The 19234-nt window shown below is 35.7% G+C and overlaps 1 long non-coding RNA gene across 1 annotated transcript in view; it reads left to right on the top strand.

Annotated features, from left to right (window-relative positions):
- Positions 1–19234, top strand: part of LOC141372725 (uncharacterized) — a 289174-nt gene that overhangs the window by 25063 nt on the left and 244877 nt on the right. The window contains exon 2 of the long non-coding RNA XR_012378126.1: positions 14976–15042. This is a non-coding gene — a long non-coding RNA (uncharacterized lncRNA). The remainder of the gene's footprint in view (positions 1–14975; positions 15043–19234) is intronic.

Raw genomic sequence — 19234 nt, 5'->3', positions numbered from 1 at the left:
CCAATTTTTAACCTAGAGCTGTTTTGTATAAAATAGTAGTCACTGGTCACATGTGGCAATTTTAATCCTAATTTAAATGAAAAAAAAAAATAAATTCATTTCCTTAATTGAAATAGTCACATGTCAAGTGATTGATATTTACATACTTAGTGTCTAGCCTACTGAACAGTGCAGGTATAGAACATTTCCATCATTGCAGAAAGTTTTATGGCTAACACTGTTCTAGAGACTTCTAGCCTTAGTTCCATACTACAGGATTCCAGGATAGCATATAGAACCCAAGTGGCTATTTTGACAAGTTGTATACTAGCTGGATGTTTTATTGTCCATTGAATGTCAACTTTTTTTTTTTTTTTTAGGAATCAGAAGTATCCAGGGGTACTTTGTTGAGATTATTGAATGGGTGGGGTAGAAAGTGGTCCTTTTTTTTGGTAAATATTTATTAGTTTCTTTGTACCATGCAATGTGCTAGATACTGAAGTTAGCATAGCTATAAAAAGACATGATTCCCCCCAACCCTCATGCTGATAAAATTAGAATTAGGGACACAAATAGAAACTAAATGCACACATCTTTAAGTGATAGAATCCCAGATCCTTTCCTTCTCTAATACAGAATGAAAGAAAAAAATGTAGAAGTGCTGAACATGAAGGAAATCATTTAAATTGGCAACTAACTTCCTGGTAATTCATTTAGTTTCAGGAGCATCTAGTCGTTTAGGTCAAACTGAAGACAGTCCTTCAAACCTAAATGCATTTCAGCCTATGGTCAGGGAAAGAGCAGCGTAAGAAAGAATAAATGAAGCTGAGGAAGGGTAAAGGGAGAGAACAAGGGGTATGCCTGTTTTAGAGTAGACCCTTAGAATGGAATTTGGAAAAAGCATTCAGAACTTTGACTCATCTCAGAAATGTATGAGCCATGCATGCATTCATTCATGTGCTTGTTCATTCATCTATTTAGGAATTTTTGTGTGTGTGTTTGGCAGTGTACTAAAAATCCTAAGAGTCAAAGAACTTTACGATCTATTTAATTTCAGCCTATAGTTATGATACAGCTGGAATGTACTGGAACTAGATCCAAAATTTGAATGTACTTTTCATATAGTTAATGAAAGAGATAGAAAATCCCTGTTCCATTATGTTTTTATGATGCCTATTTAAAATTTGGAAGCCTTGAAAGAAGGCTTGTATACTCCCAAATGAATTTGGTTTTAGCTCTCCTTTGCTTGGTTCAGGCAAGTTTGATTTCACCCAGGTGTTTGTCTGCCCATAGGGTGAAGTGAGGAAATAGATTTGAAAGAACATGGTGAGTATCTCCAGGACTGTGTCTAAATGGACATTTAGATCATTAGATTGCTGTGTTTTTTTTTTGTTTTTTTCCTGGTAACCTAGAGGTAAATTGCCCGTTTGTGGTCAGATGCAATCGAGTGCCAATGATATCTCTTTGAAGATTGTTCCTCAAACTTCTAAATATCTTCTTGCACTTTGGTGTTTCTATCTTCTTGCTAAAAATTATCTCTTTCCAATTACCACATGCTCTACTGGTTTTCTGTGCTTCTAATCCTATTATATTGCATGGCTTCCTTTACAAAATTAATAAATTTCTTTAATTTTTGTGACTCATACACAAGGCACACTTATTGATTTTAATTATCCTGGGACTATGCTTTAAGTAACAAGGCTCTGAAGCCTCATCTAAATAATATTTGGTTATTTACTTGGATAGTTACTTAAATGCTCAACCCATAAACTGTATGAGGGCAGGGATTGAATTTGTCTGGTCCAGTGATGGTTTCCCATCACCAAGTACATGACTGTATGACTGGCACATAATTTGCCATGTCCCCCTACACACACACACACACACACACACACACACACACACACACTGTTGTTGAAGGGATAAACATGGATGTGTTTGTTGGCATGTAACCATGACCTTTTCTCTTACACATAGGTCTTCAGAATTTTAGTGGAAATTATTGGAATGATGCTCTAGTGTGTATTGCATATTGTATAGACTGCATTCTTTCTTCCCTGGTATATTTGGAAATAAATTACTTTGTATTTATTTTCTTTTCTCACGAAAGTTATGGATAAAGCTGGTGCCAGATTCTGGACATAGAAACAGGCTAATGCTTTGAGCAAAGGCTTGGGGCTCTTCTAGGTGGGTGTATAATTGATGGTATGATTCTTGCTAGAAAAGCAGAATTTCTAGGCTTGAATCCTGACTCCACTGTTTATTAGTTCTACAGACTTTAGCAAGTTACTCAACTTCTCTATGCCTCTGTTTCTTATTTGTAAGATGAAAATGATAATTGCACATACCTTACATACATTGTAAAATGCTTAAAATTGTGCCTGGCAAACTGTCAGTGCTCAATTAATTTTAGGTATTATTCTTTTATTTCCCCAAGACTGTGAACCTGTTGTCAAATGTAATAAATGTTTAACATTTGAAAGAATGAGTGCATGGTAAACACTTTCCTCTATGTAGAACAGAACTCTGTGAGAATTTTTTTTTTTTTTTTTATTCCTGCTATAATGGAAGGATATAGAGAACTGAAATACCTCCATCTAGCATTCAGGACTCTTTACTGGTATGGAAGAACAAGGTGAGATCCACATGTGAATAACCTTTTGCTTCTTAAAATGTGTCATTTTACTGCTATTCATTAATTGATTCCATGCTGCCAGGTTTATTTATCATTAGATTGCATAAAAGGCATTATTTTTACACATATTGAATAAAAATTATGGGAATTTGCCTGCAAGCAATAGATGGAATGCAAAAGTTTATTTTATTAAAATTAAATTAATAATAAGAAGTAATACTAACATCAACAATAATATCAATTGGCATTTATTGAATACTATGTACCTTCATATATTTATATAAATCATCTTATTTAGTCCTCTCAATACCCCTATGCTATAGGAGCCAGTATTAACCCTATTATGATGAGACTAATGTTTGGAAAGTTAACTAACTTGGCTCATGTCATATAGTAAATTGGGTCTCAGGACCCAGGTAATCTGATATAAAAACATGGCGATATAACATGATACTCTCATAGCTTAGGTGAGATGTGTCAGTTAGCAGTGCTCTGGTGAACCATCTGAAAAGAGAAATAAAAGTCTGAGTTGTGTGTTGATTTTCATGGTGAAAATGCTCCCACCATAGTTGGCTTCAAGGTGCCAGTGTGACATCATCCAGCTCCAAGAATCCTGAACCTTGATAACCAGCTCAAGGTCCCCCCTCCAACCCCAAGCCCCCCAGCCCCCCAGCACTGGTGGGGATAACTAAGTCTGTCACAGTAGCTCAGGACCTTCCTTCTATAAGATGTTTGGCAGTGGCAGTGATATGAAGGTTAGCATGTTAGCATATGTTAGATATGAAGGTTAGTGTCAGCAGGTTAGCATATGCCCAGCAGGAAAATATTTCATAATATTTCACACATGAAAGAAAAGAGAAAGAATCTGGACTAAGCAGAGCATGTGGTCTTAGGAAGGAAGAATTTGAATTTAGGATGGTTTGGCAGAGAAAACCAGGAACCAGTTGCTGGAAAGGATTGGTCTTGGTCTAGGGATTTATGATAATAATAAGAAAAACAAAACAAAACAAAATAATAGTAAAAGAAAACACCCCAAAACTTCCTTGTTAATTAAGATAAAGATCTGATGGCAGAAACACTTGCTATTAATGTTCCTTGAGAGAGAAAACTGATAAAAGAATAATCATATTTTCTATTTCTGTGAATTCATAGGAACTCTCCCACAGAAATATGTCTCAGCATTGTCTGAAGGTACATTAGACTATGAAAGTAAAAAGAGGAACTTGCTCATTTAGCTGCCTTAAACCATTTCTAGAATAAGATCTGATATCTGTATATGTGTGTATGTAGATAGATGTGTATATGAATTTACATATACATATATGGTTCATCGATACTTGGGTATCTAACAAAACACCTTTTGATGTGTTGAAGCATCTAGCTTTACATTTATGGAGTGCCTGCTAGCTCACTCTTGCTCATGTTCACCTTCTGGAACCATGAAGGTTGTAAAGTGAATGGAAATTAGTTGTATATGGGTGCTCATCAGACACTGAAGGACACAGTTGGGTTGAAGCAGCTGTTATTTTCTGGCAGAGACTAAATCATTTCGAATGCTGCAGAAGAGAAGCTTCCTGTCAACTGGTGGCACTTACCACAAGGGAGCAGAAGCCTTTTTACACCTGCTTTAATCTGCAACTCTAGGAATTCATTCATTTTTCTCACATGGCAGTGTCTGCTTTTCTCATTCACAACAAGAAAAATCTATGAACAGACTGACCCTATTGCTCCTGCAGTGTCTGTGCAGACAGGTGTTTGTATATATGGATAGCGGGATGGGAAGAATTAGTTCCTTTTTAAGATTTACCTGTCATCTTCTGTTTCACCTAAACTAAGCCATTGGTATATAGGACAAATACTAGCTGAGGCTGGAGGAATTAACATTTTTCCTTGCATATCCAGGAATGTGGTCAGACTCCAGGGATGGTGAAAGGAAGGTCAGAGTTAAAGGAAAAGCACACTTGTTTCAATTACTTTGGATCTCACAATGTCAGTTATGATACTTTGTTGCTCAACAAATAGAATTGATATTAAGCCCTAAACAAGATTTTTAAAAATATCACATAGGTTTACATGGGTCTGTTGCCTTTGGATTGCTTTATTTATTCACACACACACACACACACACATTCTCTAATAAAATGATAGTTGAATTCTGTTCTTACTTTGTCATTAGAGTTAATGAACTTCCAGAAAACTCAGTGTCTACTTTCATTGTCTTTTCAAGAGTGTCAGTAAAGCTGGCTCCTGAATTTATTCCACTAACTTTATTGTACAGGCTTCTGGACAGTCAGAAGAATGCTTGTATTAGGCCAAGGTACTGTTATGTATTTATTTTTTCAAAGCACAATTACCAAAATGGAGGAAGGAGCCAGACATCTGTCCTGTTCAGAGAATAGCAATTCATAGTCTACAACCAGATAGCTATTTCCCAAGAAGCCATAAAATTCAACTCAATTTAATTTACATTTTACTCAGTACCTACAGGGTGATGTAGCACTGTACTAGATACTATCAAATACCCAGAATCTAAGGAACGTGACAAACTATTGCTGCCCTATTTTAAGCCTCCTTAGTATTTACAGTAATAAACAGGTGACAAAGGAAGAAAGAAAGAAAGAAAGAAAGAAAGAAAGAAAGAAAGAAAGAAAGAAAGAAAGATCCTCTCTATAAAACTTCATTATTGTTCTAGCTACATAATAAAGTACTTCAAATCTCTCTACATCTGCTTATAGGTGGTTCTTTTAATGAATATCTGGTTAGCTAATTTGCCATTAAAAAAAAGATTTATGTATTTATTTTAGAGACAGAGAGAGTGAGCAGGGGGAGAGGGAGAGAGAGATCCCAAGCAGACTCCCTGCTGAGCATGGAGCCTGACATAGGGCTCTGCCCCAGGACCCTGAGATTATGACCTGAGCTGAAATCAAGAGTCAGACGCTTAACTGACTGAGCCACCCAGGCGCCCCCTAATTTGCCATTTTTAAAAAAGTATTTGAAAATATTCACTTTTCCTGTATTTCTTTTTCATTTTGTTTAACAAAATGAGTAGCAACATTCACAAATGATTTTTTAAAGATTAGTGAGTGACCTCATGTATTGTAATATGTAAAAAAAAAAAAGGAGCCAATGTCTTCACACTATATAAATTTAAAAATTGTTGAAAAATTTTATTTCAATGCAGGTGTGAATTTCATAGTTTTTTTTCTTCCTTTTTTGCGTTCAATTTTGGAACTTAATATTTTGGTTGAAGACCTTAACATTTTAGTTGTTCGTGTAAATAATAAATTAAAGAGTGTCAGACAGACATATCACTAGAGTATAAAATGTCATTGTAAATCAAGAAGGATCAGCAAGATCAATTTTAATATAATCACTTAAAGAATTGTTTCAAATCTCATTAAAGTTATTTCTAGTAATAACCATAATGGAAACTAGTAAAGCAAAAATGTGTGCACATGAGTTGATGTCTAGACAAATTTAAACGATTGTATACTTCTGACATCTGTCCTGTTTGACCCAAATAATATAAAAGGCGGGGAAGGGGCTCAAGATGGTCGAATTTTGTCACAATCAGGAGTCTTCCTGGTTGAATATGGGGTCTGAAATTAATAGGCCAATTTACATTCTATGAAAATCATCTCATGGTTATGTGATTTAAGACATGAATTTGATGCTTTAACAAACTCTATGGAAAATCAGATTTTTCAGTTCAAGAGCTCCATGAGTTTATTTCGTTGTGTTTTGCATTAGTTATGTGTGCTGGCTTTTAAGTTTAGTTTGAAGTTTAGCTAATTCAAACAGAAAGTTGCCATATTACTGAAATTTTATTTTGGTGAGTAAAATACCCCCAAATCACTTGTTTTTATAGTTTCAGATTTTCAGTTTTCCAGAATATTTTCAAAAGATTAATAAGAGTTCACTAATAAAATTTTTATATTCCAACTTTTATAGTTTGGAATGACTATATATATATACATTTGTGATATTTTTAAATATGCATTACTATTCAGAATTACACAACTGAAAACTTTTTTCTAATGAAATAACATTTCCTTATATTTACCTTGTGTTTCCTACATTTACAAAATGCTTTCACATTAATATCTTGAACAATGTTGTTGCCCTTGAATGAGAATATGAATGAATTCATCATCTGATTTTATTCTCACAACCACCCTGAGAAATTCAGTTTTATTACTTCTACATTTCAAAAACAAATGGAAGTTCAGAAGCCACAGAGGTTTTACTGGCAGAACTGAGTCTAAAAACCAAAATAAACTTATTCTCATTTGAGTCTTACTTGCTCTACATTTTTAATTAATAAGAAATTATTACACCATTTTGCCTGTTATTGTCTATCCTAAACATTATTGCAACATAAATCTCACTGTCAAACATGTTTCAAATTTGTGGAAATACCCATTTTACTAAATCTTAAACTTGCAACAAACATTTATTGGGTATCTACTATGTACGAGACACTGAACAAAATGGGAACAAATTCTGCCCTTTTGAAGGTTATAATGTAGAGGGAGAGAGTGTCAATAAACACAGTAAGTCAATGATGCAATATGTTAGCAGGTGTTAAATACTGTGGAGAAATAAGCAGTAGGGATTTAGGAGGGGTGCCCTCGGGCAGGGCAGCCTGTCTAGTAGGGGAAGCATGAGGAGGCCAGGATAATTGAAGTGGATGGGGGTCAGGGGTAAATGATCAGGTCAGAGGACAGAGGTGGGGGTATATGGCAAAGATCATAGAGGCCATATAAGCTATTGAATGATCTGTGGCTTTTATGTTCATTGAGGTGGTAAGTCATTGGAGGGCTTTGAGCAGAAGAGTGACATAATTTAATTTATGTTCTAGCAGTATTGGTCTGGCGCTACTGTCAAGGATGGACTTTAGGGGATGTGATGGAAACAAAAAGACCTATTCAGTAGCTATTGGAATAATCCAAGTGAAAAATGATGTTAGTGTGAAAAACATGATAGCAGTGTAGATGGTAAGAGATTGATACATTTGGAATGTGCCACGGGCAGGATTTGCTAATGGATTGGATGTGAGGGATAGGGGAAAACAACAAATTAAAGACAACTCTCCAAGATGTCTGGATTTAGCAACTAATAACATTGGATTTCCATCAACTGATATAGAAAAGACTGAGAAAATCAAGTTTGGGAGTGGAGGGAGTTTGTTTTTAACATGTTTAGTTTGTGATGTCATTTAGCCATCTAGAGCAAATGTTTGAGCAGTTTGTATAGAAGAGTCTAGAATTCAGGAGAGTTTGGAATGGATATATAAATTTGTTAGTTTTTAGGGTATATACATAATACATAAAGTCTTGACATTAGGTGGGATAAGCTATGGTGTGAGTCTAGATAGAGAAGAAAGAACAACCAAGAACTGTGCCTTTATCCACGCCAATGTTCAGCATTTGGAAGATGAAAGAATTGGAAAAGGAGGTGGAAAAGCAGTTAGGGAGTGAGGTTGGAACCCAGGAAGCCAAGTGAAGAAAGTGTTTCAAGGAGAAAAGATCAAGTATGGTATCACATTATGGAGTTTCAGAAGAGGGTTGAACATAAAAGCCTCATAGTAGAGTGGGTTCAAACAGGAGTGGAGAGGAAATTGTAATGGTTGATACATAAAATCTTTCAAAGAATTTTGCTATTTAGAGTGACAGAAAAGTAGGTCTTAGGTGGTTGGAGAAATGAAACTAAGTAGCTTTTTTTTTGAGAAGGGAAATACAGCATATTTATATGCTGATGGGAATAATTCAGTAGAGAGGGAAAAATGTTAGCATGAGAGAGGAGAATTTCTGGAACAATGTTCTTGGATAAGCAACAGAAATAGGATCTAATTCATGGTGAAGTGGATTGTTTGGCAGTACAGTTAGCTTATCCTTAGTAACAGGAAAGAAGGCAGAATTGAGGGCACAATTATGGGGGGATGGAGGATGTAGTAATGAAAATGTGGAATGCCTGTTTTCTCAGTGAAATAGGGAGCAAGGACAGATGCTGAGCATGAGAAGAGTAGAGGTTGTAGCTGCTGGAAATCTGAGAAGAGAAAGCATGAAATTAATATGTGGGAGAGCAGAATAAACTTGGGAAAAAGAGTATAATTACTGGCCAATCATAAGTGCCTGTTAAGTTCTCATGGACATAATAAAAAACAAATCATTAAATCATCCAGTTGATATTTATTTCTTCTTATGATGCCAGCTACTATCAGACACAAAGAAGTTACAGATTATGGTGCTTGCTCATAGGGAAATGATGATTCATTTGTGAAAATGAGATATGTACAATATCTTAATACTATTAAGATGCAATACTATAATATGCAATTTAAAAGGAATTCAACACATTTTTTTTTTTACAGATCTACTTTTTGCCATATAGTAAGTACTGTGGGGGAACAATAGCATGTAGTCTCTGTCTTTAGGGTTATACAAGCTCAGAATTTAATGAAAGAGATAACCACATCATAATAATAGAAAGCCTGAGATAAATGCAATGGAATTCCATGAGAGAGAGAGAGAGATCAGTCCCAATTGGGGGATTTAAGAAAGCCTCAAGAAAAACACAGGGCTTGATATTGGCTCTCAAGGATGTGTAGGACTTTAACAAATGGAACAAATGGATGATAGTAGCAAATTGTGTATCATGTGAAATGATATATATGGCATATAATTAGGTATTAACTTAAGAGCATTCCAAATAAATACAAAAGCTTAAGAGAAGGAGGTATTTTTATGTTGTTCAGTAGTGGAACAGGTAGAAATCAAACTAGGCAAGATAGATTGGAGGTTTTTAAATTAAATCAAATTTTAATTATCTACTCTGGAATAATCCTTTCACCCAAGAGGAATTCCAACAATAGCAACTGTAAACATTTGTTTATCAGTTAGACGCCCTGTAAAAACTGAACATTTTATATTCAGTATCTCATTTAATGCCTAAGCATGAAGAAAAGGCTTAGAGGGAGTTGCCCAGAGTTGTACAGCTATTTAGCTGCACAGGACCTGCCATATCCCTTGGGTTCCAGAAGCATTTTACTTAGAACAGTTCTTTATTAAATGACTTATTCGGCCTCATATATTCCTAAACTGAATTGGTGAATTAAAGAAGAGAGGTTGTGTGCCCATATAACCTGTTTGGATCCCATTTCTTGGTTGGATCTGCTTCTGACTAGCTATTGGTTACCTTATCTCTAACTTTTAGTTTTCTCAACTGTCAAATGAAAATTGTATTTCAATTTCATAGGAATAAAGTAATGACTAAATGAAAAAAAAGTAGTATTTGATAGCTTTATCTGGATTAACTATGATTGTGCACCTATAATTAATTATTAGATGTTAAGTAAAACATAAGACTTTGATTCAGTATCTCTTCATGTTTGGGACAATAGTATTTCATGGCCAACTGGCATCATTGACCAAGATTTTATTTTATTTTTTTTTAAAGATTTTATTTATTTATCTGAGAGAGAGAGAATGAGAGAGAGAACATGAGAGGAGAGAGGGTCAGAGGCAGAAGCAGACTCCCCGCTGAGCAGGGAGCCCGATATGGGACTCGATCCTGGGACTCCAGGATCATGACCTGAGCTGAAGGCAGTCACTTAACCACCTGAGCCACCCAGGTGCCCCTTGACCAAGATTTTAAAGGTATTAATGGCCTCAAGTGAAACAGTCCAGTATGGTGTGATGATTATACACAATAGATTCATGTATAAAATGATGTTTCATTTGATTTAAGGAGTAACTTTCAAACAGAATTCTCAGATAGTGTATAGTGTTTATGATAAGCTTTTCTTGTTACATTTCTATTTTTGGATCACCGAAATTTATTCACTTTTGTTTTATTTTTATTAACTTTCATAACAAGGAACTATGACTATTGTATTATGACTATATCGATATCTAATTGAGTATAAAAACTATATGTTTATAGTTTATTATTAGTCACAGTGCTACCAATTCCAGAAACTTAATTGTATTAGTTTGGCTTTGTTTTGTTCTGAATTAATCTTAGGAAAAAAATTTACCAAAAAATTCATTTTATGGTACAAAGCAAGAGTCAGGTGTGAAAAACAAACAAAAAAACGAGCATTAAAAAGGACAGTTTTAGTTTTTAAATGTCAGTAACTTTTGTACTACTACAACAAAAAAAGCCCTTATTTATTTTACCTGTATTCATTATGGCTTTGGTGTAATTAAACATGTGACTTTGCAAAGTGTTTCATGGCTCACAGCAGAATGTATACTTTACATTCCATATGAAAATAGACACACAAAAGGAAATATGCCTTTTGAAAATGCAAGGATGAAGTCAATTATCTTTCTATTGGGACAGTTTGGGGAGAAAAAGAGAGAAGAGACCCTTGATTAAAATTTTATTTTTAAAATACAATTTACACAAATAAGGGCTTCCAGGTTTTTCAAATGCATTGTGTTCTGCTTCTCAGTATAGCACTTGTAGAGAGCACTCAGTCTCTTATAAAATAATGAGTAATGCAAATTACTTACAAAATAATTGAGTAATGCAAATCATGGTCTTGATTTTATCAGTTCCAGCATTTTTTTTTGATCCAGTAATGTAAAAGTATGACAAACCAGATTAGCATTTTCCAAAGTGTGTTCCTTGGAGTATATACATCAGAGATTTTTTTTAAAGACTTTATTTATTTGAGAGAGAGAGAGAGATTGAGAGAACAAGTGGGAATAGAAGCAGAGGGAGAAGCAGACTCTCCACTGAGCAGGGAGCCCTTGAAGTGGGGCTTGATCCCGGGACTCCTAGAACATGACCTGAGCTGAAGTCAGATGCTTAACTGACAGCCACCGAGGCGCCCCACTGAGAGCTTTTAATGTGTAAACATTGTGCGTTGTGAATTTTCCAGCATATGCAGCACTTGATAGGTTGCTAAAATTCTTTCACAGTGGAATTCCTAATGTATACCTTAGGAAAGCTGACCCATATCAAATTAAATCCACTTTTCTTCTAGGGTGTCCAGACCCAGTTCCAAATTGGGGAGGAGGGGGTCTCAGTCGCAAAACACCAATTATAGAACACCAGGTGTCAGAGAATTCAACTCAATTCTGACACTATCTTTCTGGAGACAGCATCAGATTCCAGAGGTTAAGGGTCCAGTTCTACAAGACTGCCCTCCACCCCCTACTTCAGATGCCAGTGGCAAGCCCTAGGATGTGACCTGTGCTTTTGACCAACCAGCTGCAGACTGGAAGTTCCAACGGCCTCTTCCTTAGGTTTGATTAATTTGCTAGAGCAGCTCAAAGAACTCAGGGAAGCACTTACTTATATTTACCAGTTTATTAAAGGATATGATAAAGGATACGAATCCACAGCCAAATGAAGAGATGCCCTAGGCCAACTATGGGGAAAAGGCGCAGAGCTTCCATGCTCTCTCCAGGAGTGCCCTTCCCTGTGCATCTCCACACCTTTACCAACTGGAAGATCTCCTTTTGGGTTTTTATGGAGACTTCATTATATATTCACAAATGACTAGTCATTGGCCATTGGCTGACTCAACTTCCAGCCCCTCTTTTCTCCCCAGAGGAGGGGTGAGGGTGGGACTGAAAGTTCCAACCCTCTAATCAAGGGATTGGTCCTTACAGCAACCAACCTCTGTGTTGGTTGGGTTCCAAAGGCTACTTTCATTAACAAAAGACATGTTAATCACCCTTATCACAAGAAATTCCAAAGGTTTTAGGAGCTGTGAGCCAGGAGCATGGAGGAAGACCAAATGTATTTTGGTCATCTGAATGATGAAAATATATATTTCTTAGCACAATATTGCAACTTCCAAAATATTAGCAGTTATTCTTCATTTCTACCTGTAGCTTTCCTCAGTAGCATGCTTTTATTAATTATAACAAGGCTAGAGCAGTCCTTCCTGCCCTCTTGGTTCTCTCCGTTTGCCTCTGGCACCATCACTTCATCTACTACTAATGACACTGGCTGGAGCTGAGGCTCTGTTAATTCAGAACCTCAGAAACCAACTGATGATTCACTCCTTAGGTGAGCAGAACCTGTCAGTACAAATGGCTTTATTGGATGGTGGGATTGTTTCATGAAATGGCAGATGAGTACCCGAGAAGAGCCAATCTGTAGCTGATGGATGGATAAACCAAGAGAATACTTGAGAGAAGAGAATTGGGTCTCTCCTGGGAGAGACCACTAGATCTGTCATGGGGTTTTAGAAACCATAAGGCAAGAATTAGTAAGAAAAGGCAAAGCAAGTTTTCAAACATTTGGCTTTAGATGCAGCTGGCAATATATGGGACTGAAAATGTATTATGCATGTTTTAAAATTTAAAAAAAGTTCATGTTATTATAGCTATTTGATTTCATAAGAAATATTTCTTCAATTATTCTTAAGGTTGGTGGAAATTCCTCATATCCACAGATAGGCTGATTGACTCTCCTAATCACTTGGAAAATTACTTCAAAATTACTCTGTTTATTGTGAAATATTACAGATTTATAAAGACTGAGTGAAAGAGAGTTCTTTAATATAGAATGATTAGGCAAGTCAGATGTCATGGTGATTATTCCCCTGGACAAATTATTTAGTGTCCATTGACCTAATTTTCTTTATTTGTGAATGGGGATGCTGAGGAGGAAGGAAGAGACACAACATACACATAACACAGGGAAAGGTTTGTAGGTAATTAACAGCCAGACCCCGCTGGTGCAGAGTCAAAGATGAAAAATACATGAGTCCTGTCCTCAAAAGTCATAGTAAAATAGGAAGAATCCAATATGACACAAAAGTAGGGACAGCATGCTATGAAAATTCAGAGGAGGGAATGATAGCTTTTGTGGGAGATATTGGGAAGTCTTCTTGGTGGTAACATGTGCTAAAAGTTATGAATAATAGGCATGATGTCAATGTCAAGAAATTGGAATAATTAAAAAAGGAAAAGTTTGGACTAAAGAAGGCAGCAGCCATGTTGACATCTTCCCACCAGGCTTGAGATCAAAGGAGCCTATGAGAGTCCGATGCGGCTTGGGCAATTTCTCCATGTTTTATCCCTCCACCCTGCACTTTCGTTACTTTCGTTATTTATCCTCTTCTTGCCTAAGTTGCTATCCCATTTGTCTCTACAAAGATTTTCTGTTTCCACCTAAGCCATTCATTCAAATTGATAATATCCCCACTAAAGGTTTGGTGACCTTTTTTTCTCAAAACTTTGCCTACCCTACTCTGCCATGCTTCTGCCTCTGCTTCTAAAGGCCTGCAACCTCAGATTTCCCAACTGCCATTTGCCTGGAAGGTATAATCAGATAGGTGGGCATCAACTTGAGGAACCAGAAAGAGGCCAGAAAATGAGAGCCGTGCTTATAGGAGAACTTCTGTTCCCTTTTGGTTGAAAATTATGGTAGGTGAAAAGGAGTAAGTGTGACATAAAACCCTGAAAACAGATGGAAGTCCTCTCATGAAATCCTCGAATGCTCATTTAGCTAAAAATGTCAGACTAGCTTTTTTGTAAGGAATGGGAAAGTATTTAATATATTTAATAAAGGAAGTAACATACTCTAGATTTTTCATTATGAAGGTGAATTCAGTGGCTATAAATAAAATGGATTGGCTGGGGAAAAGACTCATGCAGTAGTTAATAGAACTTGGTCTGGAGTCATGGACTCGGGAAGGCAAAAGAGAAGGAAACATGAAAGAGCAATTTTGGAAGTGAAATCGATAGGATATTACAACCTACTAAAAATGGGGCTGAGGAAAGGGCACAGATGATGTAATCATATCTCCAAGAAGTGCTGGATAACAACAGGTGTCTTCAAAACTCAACAGATGGGATTATTAACAAGAAACAGGAAAGTGGAGAGAATCTGAGATTAGTATTGGGTTGATCTGTGGGTAGCAAAGGAATTTGTGTTTTAAAGAGTTTTCAAGTGATTCTGATGAGATTCTTCCCCCACATGTTTTATTTTGATCACGAAGTATTATATAGAATAAATCCATTATGGTTTTAGAAAACTGCTGTTGGTTCTCCAATGACTGTCTTCACCAAATGTAATATGAAAGTACATGAGTAAAAGTGCTTTGGAAAATCAAAGATGCATGCAGAATAACTTTAAACATAATCTTGAGATGAAAGAATGTTTTCTTAAGAAAATGGTAAAATTAAAAATAGTGATTTTTATCATTAACAGCTAATATTTATAAAGCTTTCCATCTGTCTAATATTTATATTTTATTATTTTTCCACTATACAGTTGAGGCCTAGAAAGGTTAAGTATCTTTCCCAGGGTCATGAAGTGGCACAGCCAAATTTCAAACACCACATTTTATTGCCTTATTTAAAAACTAAGGAGATTTTTTTTTCCTTCATAGCCAAGATAATCTTCAAGGAAATTTCTGGATGTGGTGCCACAAGAGAGACATATGTCCACATTTAAAAGTAAGCACAAATATTTAATCTCATAATGTGTTTTTATTCATCATACTCCTATTTGTCTGCAGTGTTATTGCCATAATGTTATCAGGAGTGCATTAAACAATAAATATTTGACTCCAAAGGAGTCATTTTTGTTTTTTTCTGGAAATCTCTCCCGGGACCTTAGCTCTCTAGAGAAGCCTTGTGTGATAAGTCTAGTCTTGAGAATTCAGAGGGAAGGCAAATGTAGAGGTGAAGACAGGGGAGAGTAGGGCAGTAAAGATTTGCTTATCAGTTTCACAATTTTGTTGGAGCTAGCTGTGACTGGTCTTTACATATTAGTTCTATACAAATTAATTCTGAATATACCAAAAGTTGTTTTACATATTGAGAACTTTATAATAATATATGAATATTTCTCTTTTTATACTGGTGTATTTCTTTTCAGTTATGTGTTCTTTAAGGCTTATGTAATCTAGTGACCTGAGTTCTAACTTTTCTAGACAAAAGCAACACTGACTCTTACTATCTGTAATTATTAAGAGAAGTACTGACTGTTGAAGGGTAAACTGAAAGCTTTGCATGGTTTAACACAATACATTCATAAAATTTATATGAAGACAAAGAGATTTTTAGGTAGAAATGTGAATGATTCTCAGAGAAATATAAATGGTACTCAGATAAACCTTGAAAATCTGAGGATAATATTACAATTCAAATATCACCTGGGTAAAATTTAGCTTTTTAATATCTTCATATTAATGAATACGAGTTTATTTTAATCCTGATTCTTAAAAAGTTAAAATTTTATTTAATGTTACAATTTGATCAAAGCTCTACTTTCAAACAGAATAATTTCTCTACCAAGTTTGCAAATTTCCTGAAAGAAGAGTGTTGTGGACATTTTTACTGAAATAGCAGCATGGTTATTGCCCTAAATTACTTTCATGACCAAAGAAGGCTGGAAAATTGAAGCAAAAAAATTATATTTTTGACTCATTTCTTCAATTCACATTTTCTTTGACATGTGGAATCCTGGTTATAACATAGTATTTATTTAGCTTTACTTAAAATGAGAATACTTTGATTTGTCAAGTAGTGATTTTTCTATAAATGATAGATTGCTTGTAGAAGTTGCTTTTAGAGTATTGGTTGAATGTTATTGGATCATTTCCAAATGTCACCAAGGTTCACTTGGATTGAACTTAAGTGTACTAGTTCTTAGACAACTGTTTGTGTTGTGAACAGATCTTAACTATCTCAACATGCCCGTGGTATATCATAATGGCCACTGTAAAGACACACAGCCTGGAATTACTTTGATTATGGGGGTTCTAAGGAGTATCTGTGATTGATTCCCAAAGGCTAAGGGCCATTTCAACTGCTGAGAGCATTTATTGTGATGTACGCTTTAAGTGGTCTTAACAGGACACCATGAGACTAAAAGTGGAGTTACTTAGACATTCTCTTGCCAAGAGTGATGTCTAGTTTTGGTGTCATTATGAAAGCCCTTTACTGTTCCCGCTCTCTTTTCCTCACATAAATCCTTACCTTTGTGATCCACTTTAACCTTATTCATTTTCAAGAACTGTTGGTTTGGTGCCATTTGATTTCCTAATCATTAAGCTGTTTCCTTTTTGCCATGGGTTAGCTCCTTCTCCCTCCCTTACCCTTCCATTCCCCCTCTCTCCTTCCCATCCCTCCCTTCCCCTCTGTCCTTTTTTTTCCCCTTTATTTACTCCTTACTCTTCCTTCCCTGTCTTCTTCCTACCTAATTACAATTGCTAGCCATAATCAGAATATGACTTAGTCAAGAAGTATCTATTGAATGCCATCAGTCCACAGTACTGGCAGCTCCCAATTTGTTGGGGATTGTTTTGAAGGGCATCCATTGAGCTATTGGTTCAGAGTATTTGAACTTCTTTCTTTTTTTCTAGTGCTTTTATTAGTTTCTGACTTTTAGATCCTTTTGCATTATTTTGCAAGGATTTTATAAAGTCATCCCTTTGTGAAAATGTACTGCTCATGGAATTTTTATTGATTTGCAGTTCCTTCATCTTGGGACAAAACCTAATTTATCTCGGATGATATATTTTTGTGTTAACATTCCTTTTATTGTTTTCTATATATGTCTCTTTGACGTTTTAATTTTCCAGTCTTCAAGTGAAGGTTTTATCTTGAGTGCTCAGTGCAGAGTTTCCAACACATTATGTTCAAATACTTTTTTGGTGTGGTTAAGTTTTTTTGAAAAAATAAAATTATTAATTGTATTGCCCTTTCCTTAATTGGTACTATTTAGTAGAGTTTACAAAGCATGTGACTGACAGTTATATTTCTCTTTATATGGCTAATGATCTGATATTTTCCCCTTTCCATGATACTATAAACTACATCTTGACTCCTGAGTTGTTACTGAAGTAAAATGTCTTTTCTATCTATTTCATAAGTTTGTTTTGAGTCTTAAATGGTACCTTTGTTAACTGTAAAGCGCCGTGAAGTAAAAGGTTATTATCACCTGAAAAAAAGGTGTATGTGTTAATCAAATTTAAGCTTTTAAAAATATCAAAGAGTTTAGTGATGATAGCATTTGATGGAACAAAGGAAAAGGGGAGAAAGGAAGGAAAGGAAAATATCTAAAAAGTCCAAATGTGGAGATAAAAAGGTGAATGGTACAATTTGAGACAGCATCTAAGAAAGAAAAAGGAATTTGGAAGTTTCCAGTTGTATGGTCTATGACGACAAAATTCATCATAAAAAACAGAGAAGAAATTTATATATGTTATTTTAATGAACATTTCTTAACTATGGAGATATTATAGAAGAGATGATGATAGATGGCACAGATATGAATAAAGGAGTTAGTAACAAATTGATGACACATCTAAACACACACATCCAGGACAGTAAATAAGCTTTATTGTAAAATGAAAGCTTTCATCTCAACTCTAATTTCATTTTGTTGAAGAGGTATCTCTAGTACATGTATGAAATCAGCAAATACAGTGTTCAGGGATAAGTGACAATTCCTTATTCCTTCTTAACCATTACCTTTTACTGAACTGTATTTGGGAAAGCTGGTGGATGAGGGGAAATGTATGAGGGCAAGTTGTTTCATTTTAACCTTTAACAAGAGTCTACTTGATGTAGTAGAAGGCACACTGACTTTAAAAACTTTAAAGTGTGGGTGGGGCGCCTGGGTGGCTCAGTCGTTACGCGTCTGCTTTCCGCCCAGGTCATGGTCCCAGGGTCCTGGGATCAAGCCCCGCATCAGGCTCCCTGCTCCGCGGGAGGCCTGCTTCTTTCTCCCTCTCCCACTCCCCCCGCTTGTGTTCCCTCTCTCGCTGTGTCTCTCTCTGTCAAATAAATAAATAAAATATTTAAAAAAAAAAATTTTAAGTGTGGGTTTTAAAACCTAGCATTTACGCTGTGACAGTGAGGAACATTGATTTATAGCAAAGTTTCTCAAAGTTTTATGTGCATGTGAATCCATCTGGAAATCTTGTTAAAATGCAGATTCTGATTCAGCATATCTAAGGTATGGCCCAAGAGTCTCCTAGGTGGTGCGTGGTGCTGCTCTGCCATGGACCACACTTTGTTTCACAAGAATACTCCATTTATTTGCATTTTATCATACAGTGGACAACAAGAACTAGAATTCAAATTCAGTGTTGTTCTTATCAGAGCTCACAAAGTTGGCATTAGCTAACCATAAAATTCCTTCTTTTCTGAAGCATGGATTTTCACTGATAAAGATCAACAGGCACTTCTTCACCATTTACATTTCATGCATATGCTGAAACTTGGTTTGTATAGTGTACATCTATGATTTTATCTACTGTAAAGTAACATATATGCTACACACAAGTTAATGACCCTTTTGCCTTCCATGCCCCTGCGGTTCATTAACATTAACAATGTTAATTTGACAGGGATGTTGGTGGTAGCTTCATTCTGTTTTCACTTCCTTTTCTATATTAAGGTAAAATTCACATAACATAAAATTCATTTTTTTAATCCTTTAAAAATGTACAATTAAGTGGCTTTTAGTACATTCACAGTGTTATGCAACCATCACCACTTTCTAATTCCAGAATATTTTCCTACCCCAGAAAGAAACCCTTAGTGTACTCATTAAGCTGTCACCATTCCCTCTTCCCCCAGCATGTGGCAACCCCTAATCTCTTTCTGTCTTTATGTATTTTCCTATTCTGAAATA

This window comes from Callorhinus ursinus, unplaced genomic scaffold (assembly GCF_003265705.2).
Source record: "Callorhinus ursinus isolate GAN/ISIS: 27379988/994484 unplaced genomic scaffold, GSC_fseal_2.0 scaffold5, whole genome shotgun sequence".
NCBI classification, from domain to species: Eukaryota; Metazoa; Chordata; class Mammalia; order Carnivora; family Otariidae; genus Callorhinus; species Callorhinus ursinus.
This window is presented reverse-complemented; position numbering and strand designations above follow the sequence as displayed.